This window comes from Suricata suricatta, chromosome 8, assembly GCF_006229205.1.
Source record: "Suricata suricatta isolate VVHF042 chromosome 8, meerkat_22Aug2017_6uvM2_HiC, whole genome shotgun sequence".
Classification (NCBI taxonomy): domain Eukaryota; kingdom Metazoa; phylum Chordata; class Mammalia; order Carnivora; family Herpestidae; genus Suricata; species Suricata suricatta.
Genome location: NC_043707.1, coordinates 31,327,679 through 31,355,568, shown reverse-complemented (window position 1 = coordinate 31,355,568; position 27,890 = coordinate 31,327,679). Strand labels below are relative to the sequence as shown.

The window sequence follows — 27,890 nt, the reverse complement described above, 5'->3', positions numbered from 1 at the left end:
ACATGCATGAGGACATAGCATTTTTCACAATAGCTCATCAACAGTAGAATGTAAAAATATAGGGTTATGTAATCATTTGATGAAATATAACATTGAAAATGGATGAACTGCAATTACGTGAAAGAATATGGATGAATCTTACTTTATTGAGCAAAAGAAGATAGTCAAAACAATACATAGTGTATGTTGTCATTTACTAAGAACTTGAAAATCAGGCAAAATGCACATATATTGTTTGACAATGCCTTATAAGGTGGAAAAACCATAAAGAAAGACCAGGGCAAAAAATAGTATACAAGTTAGAATAATGAGTACATCTAGAATAACAGGAGAGGGGGAGGACTGTAACTTGGGAGAGACATGGTATCAGGAGCTTCTGGAGTAAAGGTCTTTTTCTCTTATTTAGGATGGGAATTACATGAGTGATCATTTTATAACAATCTGTTGAGCTGTTTCATACATTTTTTGTTTTTATATATAATAAAATTTTAAGTAAAATTACACATACCCATTACACATATGCATGCATACATACACATTTAATACATCACCTAGTGCTCATCACAACATCCCTTTGCAAATGCTTAAGTTAAATCTATCAAGTCTTTTAATTTATTTTTATAGGGAATACAAGAAATAGAGGATGAACTAAATGTCACCATCAGGAAGCAATCAAAAATATCCAGAAGGTGGGACATTTATTTGACAGGACAACTAGCCCTGACTTTTCCCTTAAAAAGGATAAGGAAAAGGAAGGGCTACCCTGGAGTTAAAGAAATCAAGGAATAAACCACCAGCTCCTGGAATGGATCTTGGCTTTGAAAAAACAGTTGCATGGATTTTTGGAGGACAACGGACGACATCTGATTTTGAACTAGATATTTTGAATTAGATTTAAGGAATTATTACTCATTTGATTCATCATAATAATCTTACTTTGGTTGTCCATACAAATGTTTTTAAAATATTTATACTGAAATATTTGGGAGTAGAATGTCATGATTCTATAATTGACTCAAACACTTAAACATATGTGCTTAATAAAATAAAATATATAAAAATAAAAATAAAGTAAAAAGGGACAGGTATATGCCACTGGAATGTAATGGCAAGAACACTGGCATTTAACTTGCAATGTCCTCGAATAGGCAAGAGAGGACGAGAACCAGAGCTGAGTAGAAGGAGCAGTCACAGATCACAACATGGAGGTTCCTTTACAAAAACGGGGTGGGAAGATGGAAAATTCTAGCACAGCTGCCAGCAGGTGAGGAAATGTGGTAGTGGGAGTCTGTGCAATTTTACTTTCAGTTGCTTTGTTTGTTCAAGAACATATGTTAGGTCATCCGCAAAGGGCGGGGCGGAGGAGGGTTTCGGGGGAGAGGGGACACCGGGAAGCAGTCACCTGGCAGCGCCCCGCGGGGCTAGGGCAGCGGCTCCCAGGCTCCGCGCGCGCCAGCAGCACCTCCAAGGCTTGTTGAAACCAACACTGAGCTCCTCCCCAGAGTGGTGACTCCTTGGATCTGGGGCTGGGCCTGCGAAGCTGCATTTCTAACAGGCCGCCAGGTGAGGCAGCCCCTCTGGGGACCGCATTTTGAGAGCCACTGTGGTTAGCGCGCGGCGTCCGGCCCCCTTAGGGGGTGTGGTCCAGTGTTTCAGGCAACGACTGTCAGCGTGGGTGACCGTTCCTCTCCGGGCGAGTTCCGCTCCACAGGTGTACTTGCGAAAGAGGCAGAGGGTTGAACGCCCCAGAGCCAGAGATTATCACCAGGATAATCAATAGCTGGCTCCTTCTTGTCATCCTGGACTCAGCTCAAATGAAAATGCTCAAAAAGCACCGTCATTGACCTTTTAATCTAACCATCTTCCTCCTCACCAACTCACAACTTTCACACTGTTTTCTCTCACAGAACTTTCCAGTGTCTGTAGCTGTAGCTGTATTCACTTTGCTCCTTGTTTCTGGGTCTTTCCACTAGAGTTTATGCACAACAAAACAGGGATTTCGATTTCTTCTTTTGCTCACTGCTAGGTTCCGAGAACCTGGAATAGTGCCTGGACATCAGAGGTGTCCACAGGTCAGCTCGATAAATATTTATTGATGAGAACTAATAAAGGAAGGAAGGGAAGGGGGAGGGCGAGACAAAGAAAAACAAATTACTACACAAGACACTACATCATAGTATTAATTTTGAATATGAGGAAGGAAAAAACGTACCTAATTATAAAAATATAAACACAGTTCATTGATAAATCTAAAATTAATGTCAATCCACTGGAAAAATGGGAGTCTAGCTAGTTGCTCACTACCCTATATTCTTTCCTGAAGACTTTGATTCCCAAATTCCCTGTTTGGGCCACGAATGGGTTGGGGACATTGGAATTTGGGCAGCAAAGATGTATACCACTTCACGCCCAGACATAAAACAGCCCATATAATTCTCTATTCTCTCAATCTCTCTATCAGTGGGCCAGATGCAGAAGACCCAGTAGTGACCCTGGGGAGGCCAAGAGGGACAGTGGAGACTTAGGATAGAAGGGACCTTGATTCTAGAGTCAGAGCTTAAAGGAGAGGAGTATGGAAGACTGTTCCCAAACGCTGATTGGACTTCAGGGGAGTTTAGAATAAACTTTTGTCTCAAGTCATTGAAATTCCAGGTCTGTTTTTATTTTGGGGCAAAAAAAGATCAATGTAAATTTTTAAAAATTTTTAATATTTATTTATTTTTTGAGAGTCAGAGAGAGACAGAGTGCAAGCAGGGGAGGGCAAAGAGAGGGGGAGGCACAGAATCCCTAAGCAGGCTCCATGCTGTCAGCAAGAGCTTGATGTGGTGCTCAAACCCACGAACCACAAGAGCTGAAGTCGGACACTTAAACAATTGAGCCACCCAGGCAACCCCTCAAAAATTGATTCATTAGGAATTACTAGTGTATCAGTTAGAATCCAATGAGGATAAAGACCTACATAAGATTTAATTTGAACAGAAAAAGTTAATGTAAAGAATCATTAATTATAACAGGGTATAGAGAATTCTAAAGAACACCATAGAGTTGAGGGAAAGAACCTAAATCCTAGAATAATTCTTTAGCTTACTAATTTGTTCTAAAATGGGATGCATTCTGCTATTTATCCCACCTACTGAGTGTTTTTAAGTATTTTTTATGTTTTTAATTTATTTTTGAGAGACAGAGCGAGACAGTGCAAGCAGGGGAGGGTCAGAGAGAGAGGGAGATACAGAATCCAAAGCAGGCTCCAGGCTCTGAGCTAGCTGTCAGCACAGAGCATGATGTGGGGCTCAAACCCACGAACCGTGAGATCATGACCTGAGCCAAAGCCGGACGCTTAACCAACTGAGCCACCCAGATGCCCCTTGAGTGTTTTTAAAGAATGTTTCTATTTGCAAGATATCTACTTGGTTCATTGTAGTATGTAAAGAATTCAAAGTAACATAGACATAGATTAAGATAAAATAGACTTTCAGGAGGGATCTGGGCTTCCACCAGCACCTGGAAGCAATATGGTAGAAGACGGTGTGAAGAATGCTAGTGTGCACTGTGTGACCCTGACCCTGGTGTCAGCAGGGCAGAGTGTGGAGCTGAACTTCCACCTTTGCCCAGTAGAAGCGAGACAGTGAGAGCTGGTGCTCCACTGTCACCAGGCTGGCATCAGTAGAGCTCCCGAGAGGGCAGAACATATATCCCCCCTACACCTGCACTCTACACCTACACAAGGTGACTGCCTTCTACAAAGAACAAAGGTAAAGTAAGACACAGAGTCGCATGACGTAACAACCAGAATGTCCAGTAAACAATAGAAAATCATTCATCAATACCAACCACCAGGACAATCATAACTAGAATGAGAAAAGATCATTATCAAGTGCCAACATTAAGAGTACTCAGATATTGGGGTGCCAGGGTCCAACTTTGGCTTAGGTCACGATCTTGCAGTTTGTGAGTTTGAGTCCTACACCAGGGTCCATACTTGCAGTGTGGAGCCTGCTTCAGATTCTCTCTCTCCCTGTCTCGCTGCCCCTCTCACACTTGTGCTCTCTCTCAAAGTAAATAAATAAACTTAAAAAAAAAAAAGGAGTACTCGGATGTTGAAATTATCTGATAATTTTTAAAGTAGCTATCATAAAAAAATGCTTAAATGAGGAGCACCTGGGTGGCTCAGTCGGTTAAGCCTCCGACTTTGGCTCAGGTCGTGATCTCATGTTCATGAGTTCCGGCCCCGCATCGGGCTCTGTGCTGACAGCTCAGAGCATGGAGCCTGCTTCCGATTCTGTGTCTCCCTCTCTCTCTGCCCCTCCCTGCTCATGCTCTGAATCTCTCTGTCTCAAAAATAAATAAAACATTAAAAAAAATTTAAATGCTTAAATGAGCCACTATCAACACTACATATCTATTAGTATAGCTACAATTTAAAAGACTGACCCTTCCAAGTGTTGGCAAGAATATAGGGCAACTGGAATTCCTAACCAGTGATGCTGGGAATACAAAACAATACCTAGTTTGGAGAACATCTTGGTAGTTTCTTGAAAAGTTAGACATAGGGGCGCCTGGGTGGCTCAGTCGATTGCTTATTTTAGCTCAGTTCACAATCTCGCAGTTTGTGGGTCTGAACCTCAGATCGGGCTTGCTGCTGTCAGCTTGTCAACAAGGAGCCCCCTTCAGATCCTCTGTCCCCCGTCTTAACAGTTTTAAAAAGTTAAGCATATACCCATAATATGAACCAGCCATTGCACTTCAAGGTATTTGTTCAAGAGAAATGAGAGCATATACCCATACAAAGATCTGTGCGCAAATATTCACAGCAGCTTTATTCGTGATAGCTAAAAACTGGAAAGAACCCAAATGTACCCTGACAGATGAATGGATAGTCAAATAATGGTACGTCCATACAGTGGAATACTACACATCAATATATAAGGAATGAGCTATCTCCACACATGGAAATGTTGATGAATGTCAAAATAATTATATTTAGTGAAAGAAGCCACACATTTGCATAAAGTTCAGGCAATTGCAAACTAAGCTAAAAAGAGAGAAAGAAGATGTGTGGTTTCCTGGGGAGGAAGTGGCAGGGGCCGTGGGAGGGGTTAGGAAGGGCCATGAGGACACTTTCCTGGGTGGTATATTAATTATCTTCTTTGTGAAGATTGTTTTCCAGATGTAACTTATGATTTCATAACTTATGAAATTGCCTACTGTAAATATGTGTTTATAGTTTGTCAATTACACCTCAATACACCATTTAAAAATAAAGGGGAGGCTTGGGGAACCTGGGTGGCTCAGTTGGCTAAGCATCTGACTCTTGGTTTCAGCTCAGGTCATGATCTCACAGTTGGGAGATTTAGCAGCCCCCTCCCCCCTTTGTCAGGCTCCACACTGGGAGCCTGCTTAAGATTCTCTCGCCCTCTCCTGCTGCCCTTCCTCCCTTCCAAAAAAAAATTAAAATTAAAATAAAGGGGAACCTCAAATTACCCTAGTGACTGAGGGGAACAGTATGGCAAATTTATAAACTTTGCAGGAAAACAGGAATGTATCAGAGCTTCCGATTTGACATCGGTGAGAATATGGTTAGATACACATTCCTCAAAGACATGGTAACACAAGAGCTACAATTAGCTTGTTGCTAACTTTACAACTGAGTTCACAGAGAGTATGTTCCTCTGAACGTATGACTAGCTTTTCTATTCTACTGTCCTCCTCCCCAGATGTCTTTGAGATTTGTAATATCTTTTGCACAAGTGTATCTTCGGATATACTTTTATTCTATGTAACTGCTAGAGATCCTAAAAGTTCTTCTTTTCTAATTGGAAGGTAACTCTCAGGTCCTGTGATACTTTTGTTTTCCCTTAATCTTGACAATTAGAAGATGGTATACATGGAAGATATGGGGTTTGGATTAATTTAACTTTGGAGGGGCTGAGCAAATGACATGCACTGAGCAGAAGTCACTCAGGGTTTAGGTTCTAAGAGGACCACAGCCTACTCTATAAGCTGCTGCTCAATAAGGGAAAGAAGGAAAAGAAAAGAAAAATAAATTGAGGTGGAGTATGGGACAAAAGTTTGAATTTTAACTTGTCATTTACAAGTTACTTTCACTTAAGAGTATAAATGGGGATTTTATTTATTAATAATTGGGGGTGCTTTTTGTATGATCAGAAACTGTATTATTTGAAAGGTTTTTTTTTTTAAGTCCTGTCATTTGACTCCTTACGTAACATCTGGTTATCTGAACTGGAAAGGCAGCTCAATGGTAATAATTACATTCTCTGTCTCCTTCGTTCACATGCCCGTGGGAAAGACCCAGCAACCTGCCCCACCTCCCTACTGAAAACAAGGAGTCTGATCTCTCCAAGCCTTCCTCCTTGCTCACCTTTTCCTTGACGAAGCTTCAAGTGTCCTGCTCTCCCCCGGCAGCCACTCACAGCACACGGGGTCTCTCAGGTACTCCCACCATCGCGGAAGTGTGGAGCCCCCCCATCGTGGAGATGGGGCCAGCCAAGCGACCCAGGATGCCGGCAACAGTGGAGGAGTGGCTGAGGCAGGACAGGGACTGCCACGAATCTCAGTGGTAGAAGCCAGAGGGTTTTGGGCCTGGAATCCCAGGGCAGAATGGGGGTATGGGGCCAGGGCTATAAGGAAAATGAAAAAACAGAGCTAACATTTATAACTTAGAAAATGCCAGGCACTCTTTTATGTGATTTGTATGTATTACTTCATTTACTTTTTTACAAAATCCATGAAGTACTATTCTTATCTCCATTTACAAAAGGGACGCTGAGGCACTATATATATAAACCCAAAAGTAATGCAAAATGGATAAAAGACTTATGTAGGATATTAAATCATGAAACTACTAGAAGAAAACTTAGGGAGATAGCTTTTTAACATTGGTCTGGGCAATTATTTTTTTTGGATATGACACCAAAAGCACAGGCAAACACACAAATAGACGTGTGTGACTCCATCAAACTAAAAAGTTTCTACTGCAAAGGAAGCAATCAGCAGAGTGAAAAGGCAGCTTACAGAGTGGGAGGAAATATATGCAAACCATAGTATTGATAAAGACTTAAGTTCCAAAATATATAAGAAAGTCCAACAACTCAGTAACAAAAAAACCTAATACCCAGTTAGAAAATGGGTTAGGGACTTGAGCAGACTTTTCTCCAAAAATACATACAAATGGCCAACAGGTATATGAAAAGATGCTCAACATCACTAATCATCAGGAGAATGGAAATCAAAACCACCTCACACTTGTCAGGATGACTGAAGAAAAGAAAAGGAGAGGGGAGGGGCGGGGAGGGGAGGGGGGGAGGAGAGGAGAAGAAAAAAGAAAAAAGAAAAAACACAGTGTTGTCAAGGATGTGGGGAAATGGGAACCCTTGCACACTGAGAATGTAAAATGGTGCAGCTGCTACAGAATACAGAATGCATGTTCCCCCAAAATTAAAAATAGGATCTACCAATCCTACTTCTGAGTATTTAGCCAAAAGAAATGAAACAAGATCTTGAAGAAATGTTAACACTCCCATGAGCATTGTAGCACTAGTCCCAATACCCAAGATGTGGAAATCTCCATCAGCAGACAAAAAGATAAAGAAAGCATGGTATATACATACAATGGAATATTTTTTAATCTTACAAAAGAAGGAAATTCTGCAACAAGAGATGGCATGGATGAGTCTTGAAGGTGAGAGAAATCAGTCACAGAAAGACAAATATTGCATGATTCTGCTTATATGAAGTACCTCAAATACTCAAATTTATAGACTTGAAGCGTGGAAATGTGTTTGCTAAGAGCTTGGGAGGGCAGAAATGGGGAGTTACTAATCAATGAGCATACAATTTTAGTTCAGAAAGATAAATAAGTTCCAAAGATCTGCTGTACAACGTTGTACCTATAATACCGTGTTGTATACTTTAAAAACTGTTAAGCAGGTAGATCTCATACTGTGTTCTTACCACAATAAAATTCTGAAATAAAAAAAGTATTCATTTTCATGAAAAGACACTATTAGTGTGAAAGGTAGTTGTAACACAGAGCTGGAGAAGATATTTATAACATACACAACAGGGGCGTCTGGATGGCTCAGTCAGTTAAGCGTCCGACTTCGGCTCTGCTCATGATCTTGTGGTCCGTGGGGTCAAGCCCCATGTCAGGTTCTGTGCTGCCAGCTCAGAGCCTGGAGCCTGCTTTGGATTCAGTGTCTCCCTCTCTTTCTGCTCCTCTCCCATTCATGCTTTGTCTGTCTCTCAAAAATAAATAAAAGTTAAAAAAAAATTTTTATAACACACACAACAAAGGGGCTTGTATCTGAAATCTATAAAGAATTCCTGCCAATTCATAGGAAAAAGACAATGACCCAATTAAAAATGGACAGAAGATACCCTAACAGGCATTTTGCAGTAGAGAAAATTCAAATGACCAATCAACATATGAATAGATGCTCAATGGAATTTCTCAAAGAAAAGACTGAAAATGAAAACCACAAGGAAATACATCCACAAATTCAAAGAAAGGCTTAAACCACCAATGGTCGTGAGGATATGAAGTGACGGAATCCCTCATACTGTTTTGGTGAGGGAATAAATTGGGAAAACCACTTTGGAAAACTAGCAGTAAGTACCAAAGTTTAACGTATGTGTACCTTGGGGCCAAGCAATTTAGCTTGGTGGTATATGCCCAGCAGAAAGGCATGCATGCACACTAAGAGACTGGACAAGAAAATTTATAGAAGCAATATTTAAAACAGTCAAGAACTGAAACCAACCCAACTGTCTACCAACCATAGCAGCAATAAAGTGTTGTATTTTCATATTTTCATATGCTGGAGTACTGGGAGATGAAGAGAAACAAATCATAGCTTTACGCTACAACGTAGATGAAACTCACAAAAATATTAAAAGAAGACACATCTTAATGATTTAAAAAAAGACACATAAAAGAGTACACTGTGTATGCTTACACTTCTATAAAATGCAAAATCAGGCAAAAGAAACCTATCATGTTTAGAGCTGGAAAGAAGAGAGGGTGGTAGTGATAGGCATGAAGGCCTACGAGGGAGTTTCTAAGGATACCGGTAACATCTACCTGACTTGAGTGATGATTACACGGGTGTGTTATCTTTTATTTCACTGAGCACTTATGATGTATATATTTTCATGTATGTTACAGTTCAGGTTTTTTAAAAGGTGGAAAGTTTTCACTCCAAGAAGTCTCACTCTTTCTCACTGAGAAAGGTTACTCTGGAAATGAAATCAACACTTTTCCTTGGATCAGATTATTAAGGAATTAGGGTTTCTCTGCCAAACTCCTTTATACTTTTAGATTGAGACCAATCTTGCCAGATCAACTACTTAAGTGAAACCAGAAATCCGTATTTTCATTTGAAAGCCCCTACTGTTTAACTATCAACAACCCATTCACTATTGTTTAAACAGTCCAAACAAAATGTATCTGTGGCTATATTAAGCCTCAGAACTCCACTTTTGACTTATGGGCAAACGGAGAAATGCCTTCTCTAAGAGGTATTCTTAGCTTCTTACCATACTTATGTTTCCAAAAGACACTGCAAAGGTCACTCCAGTCAATTACCCACTCTCTTTCCCGAAACGGATTTTTTCCCCCCTGAATTCCTGCCTTTTTCCCCCTCTCTCTGCTAAAAAGCAGAGACTGGTCACCATGGATTTCCATCCCTTTCTCTTACACTGGGATAGAAAGGAAACACTACTTTTTTTTCTTTGAAAAATATGTTAACTTGAGGGGCGTCTGGGTGGCTCAGTCAGCTAAGCCTCCAACTTCGGCTCAGGTCAGATCTCATGGTTTGTGGGTTCGAGCCCCGTGTCAGGCTCTGTGCTGACAGCTAGCTCAGAGCCTGGAGACTGCTTCCGATTCTGTGTCTCCTTCTCTCTCTGACCCTCCCCCTCTCATGCTCTGTCTCTCTCTGTATCAAAAATAAATAAACAAAACATTTAAAAAATTTTTTAAAATTAAAAAAAAAAGAAAAATATTTTAACTTGAGAGAGAGACTAAGTGTGAGCGGGGGAGGGGAAGAGAGAGAGACAGAGAGACAGAGACAGAGACAGAATCTGAAACCTAAGCTGTTAGCACAGAGCCCGACGCTGGGCTTAAACTCATTAATTGCGAGATCATGGCCTGAGCAGAAGTCGACCAGTTAGCCGACTGAGCCACACAGGCACCCCCATGAAAGGAAACACTTTTGAAGGGTGAAGAGAGCTGAGAACCATGGGTAATTGCTTTTTTTTTTTTTCCTCCACAGGAATCCCCCTGGAATGATCTCTTCTGGCTTTGTGTTTTGGATTCCCTAATAGACCCTAACATCCAACCATTCACCCTCCTCCTAAGGATGATGTCTCACTGTGCAATGGCTGCCCCTGGAGTCACAGGAGGCACAGGTAAGGAGGTCAAGAGTTTCCCTCAGTTGCACAGGAAAACACAGGAGCCAGTGACAAGAGGCAGCGTAGGCAAGGGAGGTACTCCCTCAAGCCAGAAAGACCAACCCCACAGAATTCCTGTATCCCATGAATGGATCCATGAAAGCCTAAACTTCTCTTAAATACTCAGTATGAACCATGGACCCAGGTTCAGCATAAAACAATAAAAGTTTTAATAGGCCTTTGCAACATTAAAGAGTGAGTTCAGCATATATGCATGTTCTGCCTGATATTGCAAATTCTTCCAGGCCCTGTGTCTCTCAAAATCCGCTTTTCTAGGTCCTAGTCCCTCAACCACCCCCACCCCCACCCCCGAATCCTGGAGTCTCACTTTCTGTCATTTGGAACCAATACAACTTCCTGTAAACAGGCAGATTCCATTCTGGTGTGCCAAAACCCAACCCCCCACTCACCATGGCAGATCTTTGCACAAACCTGGCTTACACATCTGCAGAATTACCTTTCTCACAACAGTTTTAGATAATAATTACCATATCTAAAAGCCATCCATGAGAGAATTTACATTTTGTCATTCATTTGTAAATTTTCACAAAATGTATTTGGTGTTCATTGTAGTTGTTTTATTGATATATTGTGACTCTGTAACAGAAGGGCTTTGGCATATCAAATTCCCACTATAGGAGGAGGGTATTTACCTGAGAGAGAGTGGGCTATTCCGGAGCCTAATGATTAGCAAGAATAGCAGATATAATGGGCAGCTACCACTCCCAGGGCAGAGATCCAGATCTTTCAGAGAGCACTTAAGTCACACCTCACGGAATGGCAGAGAGGTCACTGGGGCATCACAGCAACAGAACTTGTTGTAAATCTACCCACTGGAAACTGCTGGGAATAAATCAATGCTTTACCATGCCAGTGAGGGACGTTTAAAGGGAACAGCAGGAAAATACAAAAAACTGCACCCCGCTGAGCCAGGTGCTGAGCCAGTCAGCTAAAGCATTTGCCAGCTACCTCAGCTCCTCGGATGTTAAGCCACAGCCACCCAGATCTTGTTACAACTTGTTACAACTTGGTCCAATTTTAGATTTCCCCCCTGGCCACTTCACAACAAATCTCAAGCTGCAACTTTTCCAGGGCCCACTTCCACAAGCAAATTCCAGGTCTTTTTCAATATACAGGGTCATGTTTATTACAGTGTGCTATTGTTTTATGAGGTTCATATATTTTTTTTAATGGTCATTGACAAAGTTTTTGAGGATTATGCCCATTTTTCCCATTTTCCCCCTAAACCTTGTGGTTTTCACTGTGTGATTTTAGTAATTTTTAGGAAAGCGTATGCTGTTACTGCAGACTTGATTGCTTATACAACTCTAGGTTAAAACATTTTAAAATATTGGTGAAATGGGTGATTTTCTAGGAAATTTTCAAAACCGATATAAGAAGTTAAAATCTTGAACTGATCACAAATCACAAATGAGATTTTTTTTTTTCAGGTTATCAACAATATACTTCCAAGAAAGATGTCAGATCTAATTCGCTTTGAGGGTAAATTCTTTCAAATGTTCTAGAAAGAAATAATTTCTATACTATAAAAACTATGGCAGAACATTGGGTAGAGTCGACTATTTCCCAAGTCATTTTATGAAACTAACAGAAACCTGGACACCAACTCCTGGCTAACATACACAACATGGAAAAAGTACAAAACCTCATATCAACCTCATTTAAAAGTATAGATATAATGATTGCAAACAAAATAAAAGCAAATCAGATTCAACATTTTTATTTTATTTTATTATTTTTTTAATTTTTTTAATGTTTTATTTATTTTTAATACAGAGAGAGACAGAGCATGAGAGGGGGAGGGGCAGAGAGAAGGAGACACAGAACTGGAAGCAGGCTCCAGGCTCTGAGCTAGCTGTCAGCACAGAGCCTGATGCAGGGCTCGAACCCACGAATGTGAGATCTGACCTGAGCCGAAGCCGGAGGCTTAACCGACTGAGCCACCCAGGCGCCCCAGATTCAACATTTTTAAAAGGTCATAATGATACTGTGACCAATTTGGATTTGTTATAAGATAACAGGACTGGCTAAACATTAGAAAACCCATTAATACACTTTACTGTATAAAAAGGAGAAAGGATAATTATTCAAATAGATGCAAATCAGTATCCTGTGAAATAAACAGGTAATATTTATTTTAACCAACAGAAGCTCTAGAGAAGTAGAAGCAAATACTTCTATATCATGAAAAAATATTTTAAATCTATCTCAGACCAACAGCTAATATCAAAAGATAAAACACCCCCCTTCTTTCTATTGTGGTGAATTACAGTGATTAAATTTGTAAGTTGAACCATCTTTGCATTCCTGGGATAAATTCTACTTTGTTATGGTATATAATCCTCTTAATATGTTGCCGGATTTAGTTCACTAATACTTTATTGAAGATTTTGCATCTATGTTCATAAAGAATATTGGTTTGCTGTTTTCTTTCCTTGCAATGTGTTTTTCTGGCTTTGTTATAAGGATAATGCTAATAGAATAAATTAGGAAGTGTTTCTTCCTTTCCTATATTTTGAAGGAGGTTGAAAAGAACTGGCATTCATACTTCTTTAAATGTTTGGTAGAACTTTTCACTGGATAACACCAGTAAAGCCATCTGGTCCTGGACTTTTGGGAAGGTCTTTGATTACTGATTCAATCTCCTAATTTGCTATAGGTCTATCAAGATTTTTTATTTCCTCTTGAGTCAGTTTTGGTACAGTGTGTGTTTCTAGGAATTCATCCCTTTCATTTAGATTATTTAATTTGTTGGCATGCAACTGTTCAGAATATTCTTATAATCTCTTCTTTTTCCTGTAAGGTCAGTAGTAATGTCATCTGAAACTCATTTCTGATTTTACTTATATGAGTCTTCTCTCTTTGTTTCATACTCAGTCAGGCTAAATAAAGATTTGTCGATTTTATTGTTCTTTTCATGAAACCAACTTTTGGTTTAATGAATTTTCCCTATTATTTTCAAATTCTCTACTACTCTATTTTGTATTCTCTATCTCCACTCTAATGTTTCTTATTTCCTTCCTTCTGTTCTCTTTAGATTTAGTCTGCTTTTTCTCTATTGTGCATGGAGGGGGAGGTGCTTCCTAAGCCTGACACTGAAGGACAAAATCATAAAAAAAAAACTTGACAGCTTAATTACAAGAAAAAACTTTAATTTGTATATATCAAAAAAAACCACACATGAATAAAAGACAAAAAGCAAACTGAAAAAAATATTTGAAACCTATGTCAGACAAAGGTTAACATCGTAAGAACTCCTAGAAACAGTAAAATGAACATCCTAGCAGAAAAGTGGGCAATAGGCTTAAGAAAAGAGTAAAAGAAAAATAATCCTAATGGTCACTAAACATATAATTAAATCCTCAATCATAATTGTAAAGAAACTAAAATAGGGGCGCCTGGGTGGCTCAATCAGTTAAGCGTCCAACTCCTGCTTTTGGCTCAGGTCATGATCTCACAGTTCATGGGATGGAGCCTGCTTAGGATTCTCTCCCTCTTCTCTCTCTGCCCCTCCCCCCATTCTGTCTCTGTCTCTCTCTCTCAAAATAAATAAACATTTAAAAAATTTTAAAGGAAATAAAAATAAAAGACATAATATTTTTTTTATTGAGGTGAAATTCACATAACACAAAATTAATCATTTTAAAGTGAGAATTTAGTGGACTTAGTACATTCACAATATAACTACCACTTCTATCTAGCTCCAAAACTAGGAGTCTTCTTCACCCCAAAAGGAAACCTAGTACCCATTAAGCAGTTACTCCTCCCCGCCTCCCCCCAGCTGCTAGCACCATCAGTACCTCCCCCCACGCCACCCTCCAAGAAGAACTAAAGCAGTGATAACTCACGTATCTGTGTATCACAATCACCTGGGAAGCCTCAAAAATTCCAATGCCTAAGGTCACATCCCAGACCAATTAAACCAGGATCCTTGGGAGGGCGACGAGGGTATCAGTATTTTCTAAGGTTCCCCACATGAGTCAAAGTTGAGAATCACTAATTTGAAAGGAGGATAATATCTAATATTAATTCAAGTGACAGTGTATCCTAGTATAGGGTGCTGTGTAATTTGTGCAAGTTTTTGAAAGAGCTGTCTGGGCAGTAATAACAGCCCACGTTTATTGAGCTTTTATCATGTTCCAGACACTAGGCTGAGTGTGGTATTAGTTCTTTTAATCCTCAGACCTGCCCATGGAGCAGTATGCCATCACCCTCATTTTACAGATGCAGAAAACAGAGATGCAGAGGGATTAAATGGTGTAACTAAATTACAGAGCACGTAAGTGTTTTCAATACATGCTTTAGCCACTATTCTACACAGTGGACTGCCATCCTTTCAAATGCTCCTTCTAGAAAGTATCCAGAAAGTGCATAGCCTGGATATACACAAGAATTTTCAGTACATGTTGTTTATAAATGAAATTGAAAACAACTTAAATACCCAGGTGTACAATAAATTATTAAATTATGTAAATTATGTGATTGAATATTAAGTAGTTTTCTTTTTTTACTCTATTCTATTCTACTCTTTTTTATTATTTTAGTAGGCTTCATGCCCAGCGTGGAGCCCAAACTCATGACCCTGAGATCAAGACCTGAGCTGAGATCAAGAGTCAGACACCCAACCAACTAAGCCACCCAGGTGCCCCCTAGGTAGCTATTTTAAATGGGTAGTTTAATATATGTGTGTACATAGTTGAATTATTGATAGGACAAAAAAATTACAAAATAGTATGCACAATGTGTCTATATAATATTCCAAATGCTAATAGTTATCTCTGAATAATTGGTTGTGGATAACATATTTTCTTTTTGTATGTGTGTATTTCCTAATTTTTTTCTTCTTTTTGCATGTGTATATTTCCTAATTTTTCTATAATACTTATGTCTTATTTTGTTTTTAAAGTAAGTTTAGGGGCACCTGGGTGTCTCAGCTGGTTGAGTGACTATTGATTTCGGCTCAGATTCCAGAGTGTTAGGCTCTGCATTGAGCGTGGAGCCTGCTTTGGATTCTCTCTCTCCCTCTGCCCCTCTCCGAAGCTTGTTCTTTCACTCTAAAAAATAAAAAAATAAAAATAAGTTTAGAGGGGTACCAGCTATGCAGAGAGGATTAGCAAGTTCTCATCCCAAGCACTTCCCGACCTTCAACTACTCACTCTCTGCTTCTCTCTTCCTTTCCTTTTCTCCCTCCCCTCCCCTCCTCTCCTTCTCCTTCATCTCCTTTCCCTTCTACCCTTTACCACTCTTGGCCTTCAGTGCATTTGGAGGCAGAAAGTTCAAAGATGGCAGCAGGAAATGTGCAGAAGTGCATGGGTACCCACCTGGTGGTGGCAAAAGGGGGCGTGGGAGGTGGGGTGAACAGAGTCTCCACCAAGGACAGCTCTTGGCTGGTTGCTCCATGTACAGACTTGGTTGGGGGGAAATGAAAATAAAGTACAAGGGAACAAAAATGAAAGCAACAGGCACAGAATTTGTGGCAGGAGGTTTTGCAAACAAAGAGGCAAGAGGGAATCTGTGTCCATGTTTACAGTTTTTTTAAAGTTTATTTATTTATTTATTTATTTAGAGAGAGAGAGAAATTGAGCATGAGCAGGGGAAGGGCACAGAGAGAATCCTAAGCCGGTGCCGAGCTGTCAGCGCAGAGGCTGACAAGGGTTTGATCCCACGACCCCCGGATGGTGATCTGAGCTGAAATCGAGAATCGCACACTTAACTGACTGAGCCAACCAGGCGCCCCTCGTGTTTACATTTTTTAACGCAAGAAAACAAAGTGGGTCTGAGATATGGACTGTGAGAAAGTGAAGTCCCCTTCCCTTCTGCCAGAGTCTGGAACAGCCTGTCAGAGTAACTCAGGACTATGCCCCCAACCAGTCCCAGGACCTACCCCAGTCATGACTGGCAGGACCAATTACATTTGGGGGCCCTGTACAAAAGGAAAATGTGGGGCTCCTTGTTCAAAAAGTATTACAAATTTCAAGACGGGGACAGCACAGCATTAAACCCAGCACAGGCCCCTCTGAGCACAGGGCCCTGTGTGACTGTACAGTTTGAGCACCCATGAGTCAGCTCTGATGAAAAGCAACAGTAATGTGGACAGGACTGGCACAATACACAGAAACTGACCAAGGCAGTACAGGAAATGACAGTCAAAAAGGAAATCAGGCAGCTGGGTTCCCACAGTGGGGTCTGTGAATGATCTGAATGACTTAAAATACTTAGTAGAGGGGCACCTGGGTGGCTCAGTGGGTTAAGCAACTTCAGCTCAGGTCATGATCTCATGGTTTGTGAATTCAAGCCCCGCATTGGACTCTGTGCTAATAGCTGGGAGCCTGGAGCCTGCTTCAGATTTTGTGTCTCCCTCTCTCTCTGTCCTCCCCTGTTGCACTGTCTCTCTCTCTAAAAAAAAAAATGTTAAAAAAATTTTTTTAAATAAAATACTTAGTAGAAATGGATGTTGAAGGTATCCAATATCCAATGATACTGGAAATAGAAATGAAAAATTTTAACAAATTTGAAACAAAAATGGGGAAAAGGTTACATCATAAATGCAGTGTTGTAAAAAGAGACTAAAAGTAGGGTGTCTCAGTCCTGGCTGCTGTACCAAACTACCATAGACTGGGTGGCTCATATACAATAGAAATTTAGTTCGGAAGGCTGGAAGTCCAAGATCAGAGTGCCAACATGGTCAGGTTCTGGTGAAAGCATTCTTTGAGATGAGACTGCTGTCTTCTAGTTTTATCCTCACGTGGTAGAGAACAGAGACAAGAAGGAAGCTCTCTCCAGTCTCTTCGGATCATGGCCCTAATCCCACTCAGAGGGCCCCACCCTCACGACCTAATCACCCCCCAAAGGCCCCACCTACTATCATCACATCTGGAGTTAGGATTATAACATATGAAAGGGAGTGAGGGGAGACATTAAGTCCATAACAAAGGAGGTCACTGGTGATGGGAAGATTAAAGAATCATGAAATAAAATCAACTCACATCTTCACATTATAATCTAATCAACCTGGGAAGAGTTTTCAAGGGAGAAGTCAAAATCAGAAAAGACTCTCTCCCATGTTCAACCCAGAAAAGTTTTCTCCGATGGGCCCAACCCCCTCTGTCCCTGAGATGATTTAGAATTTGGACGAGGTGCCTGGGTGTCTCAGTCAGTTAAGCTTCTAAGTTCAGCTCAGGTCACAATCCCGTAGTTCACAAGTTTGAACCCCGCATCGGGCTCTGTGCCGACAGCTCGAAGCCTGGAGCCTGCTTCCGATTCTGTGTCTCCCTCTCTCTCTCTGCTCCTCTCCTGCTCATATTCTCTCTCTAAAAAATAAAATAAAATTTAAAAACATTAAAAATTTTTTTTAAAAAATTAGGACTTGGTTGAACCCCATGCTCCAGCCTTCCCAGCTCGGGTTCACATTACCACCCCACCTCCATCTTAGCCCCTGCCTGGTCTCCCACCCTTCCTCTCTTTGGAGTATCTGCCAAGACTTGCCCAGGCCTTTCTTCTTTCTGCAGTGGCTACATTGTCATTTATTTGAGGAAAGCAAAGAAAGAGTCACCAAGTTTGGGTGCCTTACCTCTCCTGGGTAGTTTTATGGAAAGGGAGATGGGGATAACAAAGAGGGAGGAGTAGTTGGGAAAGAGATGATATTGAATTTGTGGACCTGAATTTTATTTGACTTTATTTTGCCGAATTCTGGAAAATATGGCCCCAGTTTATGAACATGATCTTGGGTTGCAAGGCAAGGGGCTAAATTCTAATATCAGCCTTGAACTGAGGTTTGAGGGACTGAATAGAGAATGAGGATGTGTTGATGTTTTCAAACACAAGTAATACAGGGCTATAACTCCACAAATGCAAGAAACTGTTGTTTAACAAGTCCGCAGTGGTGCCACCTGGAGGACTCCTATCCGTTCAGGCCCTACAGGATCATGTGCAGCAGTAACTCTGGGAACTTACACATCTCCATCTTACCATCAGGATCCTTCAAATACAGATGCTTGCCCCAACCAGTACACTCACCCTCTAATGAAGGCAGAAGAGCCCCTCCTTACTCTAGCTCCCAGTAGGCTTGGTCACTTGTTGACTGGCTGGCCCTGGGCTCTGGCTCACTGTGCCACTCCTCTGAGGCCACATTTGCCCACCATCACCTGTCACATTCCCAGCTCCACTACCTTGACCAGAAAGGGACTTAAGCTCATAACTGCTCAGAGCCTTTCAGATCCTACCACAAGTTGCTCCTGTTATCTGCCAGCTACCATGATTTTCTCCCTCATTTCTAAACAATGTCAGCTCCTGGCTTAGTGTCACTCTCTCCAGTTCCCTACCTGTCCTAACACTCAGCAATTTCAAAATCCATGTAAGTGAATCTTCCAACACCACAGCCTTTCACTTCTGTGTGCTGCTCTCCACCGATGACGCTGTCATCAAACCTTCCTTAGTCACTCTTTCTGGGATGACCATTTCACACCTGGGCCTCTGTCCTCAAATTCAAATACGTCATCTCCCCGCCTCTCTCAGGCAATGGCTATAGTCCTCACTTCTGAAAATATTTCACAGACTCCCCCACCCACATTTCTATCCAGCTACTATCAGCATCTGTGTCCATATAATCGGCCTGCCCATCAGTTGCCATGAATGAACGTTCATATTCTTACCTAAAGTCAATCCTTCACTAGACCCCATTCTTCCTCACTTTCACAAGGCTATGGCCCCAGAAATTCTCTTTGCTCTCTCCTACATCACCATCCACATACCTGCCCCCCCCACCTTCTGAGTTATTCCCATCAGCATACAACTACGGTTTTATTCTCAATTTGACAAAACCTTCCCTTGACCCCACTGACCACCGAGGTCTGTTCTGATCACTGATGCATCCAGCCCTTCTACCAGCTACTGCCCCATTTCTTTGATCCCTTTGCAGTAAAACTCTTAAAAGTAGATGACTTTCCTCAATGTCATTGATTTCTCCACTCCCATTCTCTCCTAATCTTATAATAATCAGACTTTGTTTTGACCATTCCACTAACACTACCCTTCTTGAAGTTATCAATGACCTTTATAGCACATAATCCAACAATCAACCACCCACTGATGGTTCTCAGCACCTATCAGCAGTGTCGGCTCCAGCCGGTCACTCACTCCTCCCTGACGTACACTCTTCACATGTTCTCCAGGACACCGCACTTTCCTGGTTTCCTCTAACCTCACCAAAATTCCTTCCCAGACTCCTTCACTGATTCCTCTTCTTCTCACAACCTCTTAATGTTGGCATGCCCCAGGGATCAGGCTTTTATTCTCTTCCCTATTTACATTCACTCCCCGTTTGGCTTATCCAATCTCATGGCCTTAAGGACCTACTATCAACCAATAGCTCCCAAATTTATATTTCCATCAGAACTCTTTCCTGAATTCCAGACTCTTCTATCTACTCAAAATCTCCACTTGGATACACACCAAATAGATGTGGGCAAAAATGAACTCTGATTCCACCACCAACTGCCCTCTAAATAAACTACTCTATCTTTATCTTTTCCCATCTAAGTTGATAATACCATCCTTACAGTGACTCAGGCCAAACACCTTAAAATCATTCTTATTCCTTTGTTTTTTTTCTCACATCCTACATTCAATGCATCAGGAAATTCTATTAGTTTCACCTTCTAGGTATATTTATAATCTGACTACCTCTCAATACCTCCACTGCTAACATCCTGGTCAATGGTCACTGTCACCAATCTCTTACTTAATTTGTCTTCTTGCTCGCTTTTACTTTCCTATAGTCTTTTCTCAATAGAACATCCAGAATGATCCTTTTATTAGTGAGATCATATCATTCCGCTGTTTAAATTCCCTGGTGACTCCCTATTTCACTCAGCATGCACTGTCAACAGGAACAATATCATCTCCAAGGGGATGAAAGTTGTTTTTTGGGGAGCAGAGGGGTGAAAACAAATCTTGGATATTATAATGGTTTATGGTCCTCCAAAAGGCCACAGTAGATAAAAATATGAGCTATTTCTATGGTATTAAAATATTATGAGAGAGTAGCAATTAGGAATATAAAATCTAAAAAGTCCCCTAAGGAACATAATAATGGGGGGGAAGGGGAAGGTTGATAACAACTCAGAGAAAAAACCAAATTCCTATATAGCTACATATGATCTGGCCTCCATTACCTCCCTGAAGTTGTCTACTACTCTCCCCTTGATCATTGAGATTCAACCATATTGACTTTTTTACTAATTCTCAAATATATAAGTGCATTCCTATGCACACACGCTGAGCCTTTGCATTTGTTACCTCTTCCATGTATACCCTTTCCTGTTTCCTCCAGGCTGACTCCCTCACCTCCTTCCGTTCTTTGCCTGAGTCTTCTCAATGTCTCCTCAGTGAGACGTACCAGAACCACCCTATTTACAGTGTGGCATATCCCCTCTTACCTCCACGCTCTGGACCCCATTTACCCTGAGGTTTTTTTCCCATACCCCTTATCCTCTTCTAACACACTACTTAATTTTCCTTTTATATGTATTGCTTATTTTCTGTCTCCATCTACTAGAGCATCAGCTCTATGACGATAGAGACCTTTGTTCTACCCACGGCCTCTAGAACAATGTCTGACATAAAGTAGTAGCTCTCAGTAATGAATGAATCCCTTCCAGCCCTAGGGGAAAAACTGAAGTCCTAGAAGGAATTATATATTCAGTTGAGGGTGAATCTGTAACTGGAAAAAAAGTATGAAACCAGGGCGGAGGCTGTGACTCATGACCACGTTATGAATTCTGTCTGGGACCCCCTCCTGAAGGCCACAAAAATAACAAGAAATTGAGGCATGGTAAAGCTGTATCGGGAGGCCAGCCCAGGCTGAGAGGTACTTTTTGCCTGGGCTTCACATTCATGAAAGCCTCAAATGTAGGTTTCGAACATTCCTTCTAAAGGAGGTTGTTTATATATTTAGCCAGAGATATGCCCACAAGAAAGGGAGGAGACTTTCAGATTACAATTTAACTGGTTATTAAAGCATTCTGCCTCTCGGATTAACTTTGTAAACCTGGCAATCATTGCATGACTATCAAAATCATAAAGCTTTTTAATATTTCTGTGTTAAAAGCATTCGTTTGTCAAGTGCAACCATTTCAATCATAGCACGATTCTGGAATCCTGCTTTTGCTCCTCTCTGGTTTTCCACATACTCATAAATTTGAGAAATGAAGTGGTTTGTGCCTGTGCATTATGAGATGGGCTTTGTTGTCTCTTGGCCACAAAGAGCCAAGGAAGTGGACTCTCCAACTTTATATGGGCTCCCAGCACCCACAGGCTCCGTGCTCCAGACATTCAAATGTCTCCTCCCCTTCTGGCTCACCAGTGCTTCCTCAAGATACGTACTTACAAAGCACATTCCTTCCCCTTTGCTCAGTTAACCCATAAGACTCCTGGGTGGAGGCAAGGGAAAGCCAGTGGGAAAGGATTACCCACAACTGCAGGCCCACAGCAAAGGGTACCCACCCTCCTTAGCTTTGGTGGGTGTGACGGTTCACTTTATGTGTCAACTTGGCTAGGCTATGGTTCCCACTGGTTTGGTCAAACATCAGTCTAAATGTTGCTATTGAAGGAAATTACAGTATGTCACCCGGACATGTCTCTTTGACATAAAACTTACGAGCTAAAGGCACTTAAACAGCAGATACAAGAAGAGCACTCTGACCTTCCCCCTTTTCTTCCTGGAAACAGGTGGTAAGACCTCAGATGTCCTCCCTGTATTGGAAGGGAAGTAACATTAATTATCAAGGACAGGAAATTGTGACCAGAGAATTCTGTAGAACATATCTTATTAAAATAATTCTTGAGGCACCTGGGTGGCTCAGTCAGTTAAGCATCCGGCTTCATCTCAGGTCATGATCTCACGGTTCGTGGGTTCGAGCCCTGTGTCGGGTTCTGTGCTGACAGCTCAGAGCCTGAAGCCTGTCTTCAGAGTCTGTGTCACCCTCTCTCTCTGACCCTCCCCTGCTCGCACTGTCTCTGTCTCTCAAAAATAAATAAAAAACCATTAAAAAATAAAAAAATAAAATAAAATAATTCTTACCTTCCTTTACCACCCCACACAGTTTAGTTTTCCACAGCTGTTTTCCTTTGTTCAACCTAACATAAAAGGTTTTGCCACTTAAGTCTCCATTTCCTTATGAAGGCCTCCTAATCATGTAAAACTTATATTAAAGAAATATGTATACTCTTCTCCTGTCTCATGTCAATTTAATCAAACCTAGCCAAAGACCCTAAGAGGGCAGAGGTAAAACTCTGCCTCCCCTACTCTGTGAAAGCATTTTTAAGATATGATGAATATTTAATTTTGACTAAAACAGATTAACTGCCACCGTGAAGGTGGGCCATACCCAATCAGTTGAAGACCTTATGAGAAAAGATAGAGCTTCCCCAGAAAAGAAGAAATTTTTCAGAAGACTGTAATAACATAAAAACCCCGAGTTCTAGCCTTGTGTCCTGCAGGTTTCAGACTCAAAGTGCAACATCAACTCTTCCTGTTGGCCTAACGTACAGATTTCCTACTTGCCAGTGTGATCTGCTTGAGATTCCTTAAAATAAATCTCTCTCTCTCTCTCTCTCTCTCTCTCTCTCGACAGAAGGGGAAGGGATTTCAAGAAACAAAATACTTTAAAGTATGTTATGTATTATATATAACCATCAACAGACTTCCCAACCCCAACTCTACTCTTCCTGGATCTTAACCCTGACACATGCGTTCAACCAGCATTTTCTGAAGACTGCAGGGTAATAGTCATACTTTGGGAATAACATGTTGAAAACAAATCAAAGACCTGATCCCCGTGCTGCTCAGTTGTAAGTGATCTAAGTAGGCAAAGAGTAGCAGTGAAGTGTAATAAGTATTGGACTAGAAATATGAGCCACTTAGATCCTGGTGGGACAAAGTATGTGTGTTCAGAGGGATCAAGTTGGGGGTAAATAAAGGAATGTGTGGTTTCCAGGCAGAGAGTGGAAGGTCTGAGATTATTTGGAAACAGCTGGGTTTAAACATTTTACATCTCAGGATTTGTTCCCTTCTTTCCCAAAGAAGAAAGTCCCATGGAAGGGCACAGACCAGAATTAAGACACCATGAGTCAAAAAAAAAAAAAAAAAAAAAAGTCTCTAAAACCAGAAGGAAGTCCTAGAAGTGACTAGGATAATATACCCCAAAATTATTCCATTTGTAGGTTAGCAATGTGCCAGGTGCGGAGTTAAACACTGGAATTTCAAAGATATGCCTGGTGCTTATCTCCAAAGAACTCAGTCTAAGACAAGCTGGATGAGCACTTACTAGAATATTCTTCTCCCAGGTGTGTAGATGGCTCATTCCCTGGGGTTCCGGCTCAGTTTTCTCCTCATGAGAGGCCGGTCCTGCCCACCTGATGTAAAACAGCGCACCCATCACCACCCTGATCTTTTATATCTTCTCACTCAATTTTGTTTTTTAACGTTTTATTCAAATATACATACATGAAAAGTTCACATATCACAAGTATACAGTTCACCAAGTTTTCACAAACTGAACACACACACACTAGCATCCACACCAAGAAATACTATTACCAACTACTAGAAGCATCCCTCTTGTCCAGCCTCAACCCTTCCCCCATGGATAACCACCAGCCTGATTTCTACAACATAGATTGTTTTGCCTGTTTTTGTACTTTACATAAATGAAGTCACACAGAATTTACTCTTTTGTGATTGATTTCTTTCACTGGATATCAAGTTTGTACGATTCATTCCTGTTGTTGTGTGTGGTTTGGTTCATTTCTCATTGATCTATAGCGCTCCATTATGTGAATGTGACACAATCTAGTTCTGTCTTTGGGCAGACGTATGTACACATTTTGGGTACACGTTGCGTATATACCTTAAGGTGAAATTGTGGGGTCATAAGACCGACTTTATTTTTTTAATTTTTTAAAGTTATATCTTTATTTTGAGAGGGAGACAGCACAAGCGGGGAGGGGCAGAGAGAAAGGGAGAGAGAGCATCTCGAGTAGGCTCTGTGCTATCAGCATGGAGCCCTACATGGGGCTCGATCTCACAAATTGTGATCATGACCTTAGCCAAAACCAAGAAAGAGTTGGACACTTAATTGACTGAGCCACCTCAGGTCGGGTGACCTGACCCACTGTATTTTTTAAAGATTTTTAAAACTATTAAATCCTCATGTATTAAAAAGTGTGTATGGGGGTGCCTGGGTGGCTCAGCTGACTTTGGCTCAAGTCATGATCTTATGATTTGTAGGTTTGGACCCAATATCAGGCTCTGGGCTGACAGCTCAGAGCCTGGAACCTGCTTTGGACTCTGTGTCTCCCTGTCTCTCTGCCTGTCCCCCACTCGTGCTCTCTCTCAGAACTAAAGAAACGTAAAAATATTTTTTAAGTGTGTATATTTGTACACACACACACAGGATAAAGAAACAGAAAGACTTAGAACCTAAGAAATAGAGTATTATCGCCATACTCCACTCTGGTTGGTATAGACCCAAATATATAAACTGGTGGTTTATAAGCAACATTTATTTCTAACAGTTCTAGACACTGGGAATCCAAGATCAAGGTGCTAGCAGATCCTATGGTTTGGTGGAGGCCTGCTTCCGGGTTCACAAACGCGATCTGTGCTGTGTCCTCACACAGCAAAAAGGGGGAGGGGTCTCTGGGGTATAGCTTAAATGGGCATTAATCCTATTCAAGAGGGTGCCACTCTCATGATATAAGCACTTCCCAAAGCCCCTACCTCCAAATATCAATAGGGTCAATATATGAATTTGGGGGTGGCAGTACACAAACATTCAGGCTACAGCATTTCTCAATACTTTGAAACCTTTCGTGTCTCTTTCTATCCCATCCCTCTTCTATCCCAGAAGTAACCATTATTCCAGTTTTAAAAATCATCCCCTTGATCTTTATCGTTTTAAGATTGGTAGCTAGATAATAGAAAATTCCCTAAATAATACATTATTTTGTTTTTCATGTTTTTGAACTGAATGGAAATGGAACTCTGCTTTATTTTTCCTCATAGCACTTCTTGATAACATCTTACTTATTTGTTATCCTGCTCACCCTGTCCCTCACAGCTCCTTGAAAATAATAAAAATGTTTTTTAACTTAATTTTTAATGTTTATTTATTTTTGAAAGAAAGAGTACGAGCACAGGAGGGGCAGAGAGAAAGGGAGACACAGAATCTGAAGCAGGCTCCAGGCTTGGAGCTGTCAGCCCAGAGCCCAGTGTGGGGCTCAAACCCATGAACTGTGAGATCATGACCTGAGCCAAAGTCAGATACTTAACTGACTGAGCCACCAGGTTGCCCCAAAATATGTCTTGTTTTTATTCACTCACTGCTGTATCTCCAATTCCAAGAAGAGTGTCTGATACACAGAAGGTGCTCAATAAACATAGGTTGAATAAAAGAACAAGAAACTTTGCTCCCTACATGGGCAGTATGATTTGTGAAAATGAAACAATTCTGATGATGGCTGATGAACATTGTCCTGCAAAGGGCTTCTCTGCATCAAGAAAAAGGAAAATAGGGATTTTTTGGGGTAAAGTTAAATGTAGCTTTAAAAAATAACAATAAACATAGTTGGCCAATGGAGTAATAGAAAAAGCATCAGACTCAATGTCAACAAACTTAGACTGGAATCCGCTCTGTCACTTGCCCACTAGTGTGCCTCTGAGCAGTGCTCAACCTCTCTTAAATTTGCACTTCCTCATCTGCAAAATGGAGATACTATTACAGGGTGGTTAATGAGGGGGAGAAGTGTATGGATGTGTGTGCCCTGAACAGTAAAAGAAAATGATGCCAGAAAGTATCATCAATATTTAAGGCCAAGGGAAGCCTTTGCAAATTAAACATCTCCACTTTGTCTCTCTACACCCTTCTCTCAATTTAAATTTTATGTTATATATACCTTATTTTATTTTATTTTCGCGAGAGTAGGGGAGAGGGACAGAGGAAGAGAGAATATTAAGCAGGTTCCACATTCAGCATGGAGCCTGACATGGGGCTCAATTCCACGACCCTGAGATCATGACCTGAGCTGAAATCAAGTGTTGGAAATTCAAATGAGCCACACTAAAGCTCCTCTAAACATACCTCATTTTAAATAAAAGGTATCCATCTTCTCTAATTAATCTTCTCCTCAAGCAACAGTACTTACTTTTATTGAGATGCAATTCACATATGCTAATATTCACCATTTATAGTGTACAAATCAGGAGCACCTGGTTATCATCTCACAGTTTATGAGTTCCAGCCTTGCATCGGGCTCTGTGCTGACAGCGTGGGAACCGGCATGGGATTCTCTCTGTCCCTCCCCCACTTGCTCACACACACACACACTCTCTCTCAAAATAAATAAATATTTTTTTTAAAAAAACCGTTCAATTCAGTGGTTTTACTACATTCACAGACTGCAGAACCACCACTCTAGCATTCCAGAACATTTTCATCGCCAAGTAGCAGTCACACCTCATTTCTCCCTCCTCTCTGCCCCTGGCAACACTAACCTGCTTCCTGTTTCTATGGATTTGCCTAGTCTAGATACTTCACATAAACAGCGTCATACTCCACGTGGCCTCGTGTATCTGATTGCTTTCGCTCAGGGTTCATGTTTCCAAGGTTTATCCACGTTGTAGGATTTATCAACGTTTCATTCCTTCTTATGGCTGGATGAGAGTCCATTGCATGGGCATGCCACAATTTTATTTATCTGCTGTTCAGTTTATGGACATTTGCGTGGTTTTCACCCTTAGGTTATTATGAATATTTGTGTGCGAGTTTTTGCGTGGACATGTTTTCATGTCTCCTAGGTAACCACCTAGCAGCGGAACGGCTCATGGAGCTAACTCTGTATTTGACTCTTCCAGGAACCGCTGATGGGTTTTCCACAGCAGCGGCATCATTCCACAGCCCCATCAGAAATGCACTGAGGACGCCAATTCCTCCACACTATCACCAAAATGCACTTATTTCTAGAATCATCCTTCATTTTACTTCACCAGCACTTTCTCAGTCAAATTGGTATCGCTGGCTTAGGAACTATTTAAATTAAAAAGAAAAACTTTCGATGTGATACTTATGTATCAAAAAGTGACTTCGAAGTACTGTTTCCAATGTTTCCTGGCAGAGACTAGCAGCATTGCGGCTGCCTTGCCTGAGGGGGGCGGGGGGACTCGACTCACCATCACACCGTTTCTCACAGAATCCCGGGAGGACAGGCCGCTTTGGGAACAAATCCCTCTCTTAAAGAGAGAACTGACTGCAGTAGGGATAAGAATAGCATTTGAATAGCTCTTCACCTGCATTTCACTTTATTCTCTCACTTGCGGTCACAATCACGCACAACCTCCACTCCAA

General features: G+C 41.1%; 3 long non-coding RNA genes across 4 annotated transcripts; 1 reads left to right on the top strand and 2 right to left on the bottom strand.

The window, feature by feature from the left end:
• Positions 1–126: 126 nt before the first annotated feature.
• On the bottom strand, positions 127–8,113 carry LOC115298600. The gene is made up of 3 exons (XR_003911794.1): positions 8,077–8,113; positions 6,380–6,638; positions 127–2,102 (listed from the first exon to the last, which is right to left on the bottom strand). It is a non-coding gene; the product is annotated as an uncharacterized LOC115298600 (long non-coding RNA).
• On the top strand, positions 1,387–27,594 carry LOC115298599. 2 transcript variants are annotated; one of them, XR_003911793.1, is made up of 5 exons: positions 1,387–1,563; positions 6,308–6,450; positions 10,290–10,425; positions 11,919–11,970; positions 27,401–27,594. It is a non-coding gene; the product is annotated as an uncharacterized LOC115298599 (long non-coding RNA). The 2 variants fall into 2 exon arrangements; XR_003911792.1 differs by lacking the exon at positions 27,401–27,594 and having other exon boundaries at positions 11,919–12,138.
• LOC115298598 lies at positions 17,761–27,890 on the bottom strand. The gene is made up of 4 exons (XR_003911791.1): positions 27,716–27,890; positions 23,814–23,901; positions 22,145–22,239; positions 17,761–17,798 (listed from the first exon to the last, which is right to left on the bottom strand). It is a non-coding gene; the product is annotated as an uncharacterized LOC115298598 (long non-coding RNA).